This window comes from Montipora foliosa, chromosome 5 (genome assembly GCF_036669935.1).
Source record: "Montipora foliosa isolate CH-2021 chromosome 5, ASM3666993v2, whole genome shotgun sequence".
Classification (NCBI taxonomy): domain Eukaryota; kingdom Metazoa; phylum Cnidaria; class Anthozoa; order Scleractinia; family Acroporidae; genus Montipora; species Montipora foliosa.
Window position 1 is genome coordinate 26,079,657 of NC_090873.1, and position 2,500 is coordinate 26,082,156.

Consider the following 2,500-nt stretch of genomic DNA (forward strand, 5'->3'; position numbering starts at 1 on the left):
AGTGTATCTAAAAGGACTTGACAAGCTCGAGGCACCGTAAACATGTTATTGATATAAATAAAATGCACTTGCTTGAGTTAAGGACTAAAATTCATTCCATAGCTTCTGATTTGACTGTATCCAGCTGGTTATCGCTTTTCGAACAGTAGGCGTGTTTCGTATTCTGACGGTTGCACTGCAACAAGCATGAAAAACTTATGTGTAGAATTGCTTCTCCAGACGCAAATTATTTTATCCACTTTCCAGTCCATGTTTGAGAATATTAAACTGGCCTGTTGTAAGTAGAAAAATTCAGTCATGATAAGTGAGAGGAGGAGGGAGAAGGGAGAAAGGAGAAGGAAGACGGAGAAAGGAAGAAGGGAGAAGGGTGAAGGAAGAAGGGACAAAAAAGAAGGTTGAATGAAGAAGGAAGAAGGGCGAAGGAAAAAGGGAGAAGGGTGAAGGAAGAAGGGAGAAGGGTGAATGAAGAAGGGAGAAGGAAGGCGGGTGAAGGAAGAAGGGAAAAGGGTAAAGGAAGAAGGGTGAAGAAAAAAGGGAAAAGGGTGAAGGAAGACGGGCGAAGGAAGAAGGGAAAGGTAAAGGAAGAAGGGTGAAGAAAAAAGGGAAAAGGGTGAAGGAAGACGGGCGAAGGAAGAAGGGAAAAGGGTGAAGGAAGACGGGCGAAGAAAGAAGGGAAAAGGGTAAAGGTAGAAGGGTGAAGGAAAAAGGGAAAAGGGTGAAGGAAGACGGGCGAAGAAAGAAGGGAAAAGGGTGAAGGAAGACGGGCGAAGGAAGAAGGGAAAAGGGTAAAGGAAGAAGGGTGAAGAAAAAAGGGAAAAGGGTGAGGGAAGACGGGCGAAGGAAGAAGGGAAAAGGGTGAAGGAAGACGGGCGAAGGAAGAAGGGAAAAGGGTAAAGGAAGAAGGGTGAAGGAAAAAGGGAAAAGGGTGAAGGAAGACGGGCGAAGAAAGAAGGGAAAAGGGTGAAGGAAGACGGGCGAAGGAAGAAGGGAAAAGGGTAAAGGAAGAAGGGTGAAGAAAAAAGGGAAAGGGGTGAAGGAAGACGGGCGAAGGAAGAAGGGAAAAGGGTGAAGGAAGACGGGCGAAGGAAGAAAGGAAAAGGGTAAAGGAAGAAGGGTGAAGAAAAAAGGGAAAAGGGTGAAGGAAGACGGGCGAAGAAAGAAGGGAAAAGGGTAAAGGAAGAAGGGTGAAGGAAGAAGGGAAAAGGGTAAAGGAAGAAGGGTGAAGAAAAAAGGGAAAAGGGTGAAGGAAGACGGGCGAAGAAAGAAGGGAAAAGGGTAAAGGAAGACGGGCGAAGGAAGAAGGGAAAAGGGTAAAGGAAGAAGGGTGAAGAAAAAAGGGAAAAGGGTGAAGGAAGACGGGCGAAGGAAGAAGGGAAAAGGGTGAAGGAAGACGGGCGAAGGAAGAAGGGAAAAGGGTGAAGGAAGACGGGCGAAGGAAGAAGGGAAAAGGGTAAAGGAAGAAGGGTGAAGAAAAAAGGGAAAAGGGTGAAGGAAGAAGGGTGAAGGAAGAAGGGAAAAGGGTAAAGGAAGAAGGGTGAAGAAAAAAGGGAAAAGGGTGAAGGAAGACGGGCGAAGGAAGAAGGGAAAAGGGTGAAGGAAGACGGGCGAAGGAAGAAGGTAAAAGGGTGAAGGAAGACGGGCGAAGGAAGAAGGGAAAAGGGTGAAGGAAGACGGGCGAAGAAAGAAGGGAAAAGGGTGAAGGAAGACGGGCGAAGGAAGAAGGGAAAAGGGTAAAGGAAGAAGGGTGAAGAAAAAAGAGAAAAGGGTGAAGGAAGACGGGCGAAGGAAGAAGGGAAAAGGGTAAAGGAAGAAGGGTGAAGGAAAAAGGGAAAAGGGTGAAGGAAGACGGGCGAAGAAAGAAGGGAAAAGGGTAAAGGAAGAAGGGTGAAGGAAAAAGGGAAAAGGGTGAAGGAAGACGGGCGAAGGAAGAAGGGAAAAGGGTAAAGGAAGAAGGGTGAAGAAAAAAGGGAAAAGGGTGAAGGAAGACGGGCGAAGGAAGAAGGGAAAAGGGTAAAGGAAGAAGGGTGAAGGAAAAAGAGAAAAGGGTGAAGGAAGACGGGCGAAGAAAGAAGGGAAAAGGGTGAAGGAAGACGGGCGAAGGAAGAAGGGAAAAGGGTAAAGGAAGAAGGGTGAAGAAAAAAGGGAAAAGGGTGAAGGAAGACGGGCGAAGGAAGAAGGGAAAAGGGTGAAGGAAGACGGGCGAAGGAAGAAGGGAAAAGGGTAAAGGAAGAAGGGTGAAGAAAAAAGGGAAAAGGGTGAAGGAAGACGGGCGAAGGAAGAAGGGAAAAGGGTGAAGGAAGAAGGGTGAAGGAAAAAGGGAAAAGGGTGAAGGAAGACGGGCGAAGAAAGAAGGGAAAAGGGTGAAGGAAGACGCGCGAAGGAAGAAGGGAAAAGGGTAAAGGAAGAAGGGTGAAGAAAAAAGGGAAAAGGGTGAAGGAAGACGGGCGAAGGAAGAAGGGAAAAGGGTAAAGGAAGAAGGGTGAAGGAAAAAGGGAAAAGG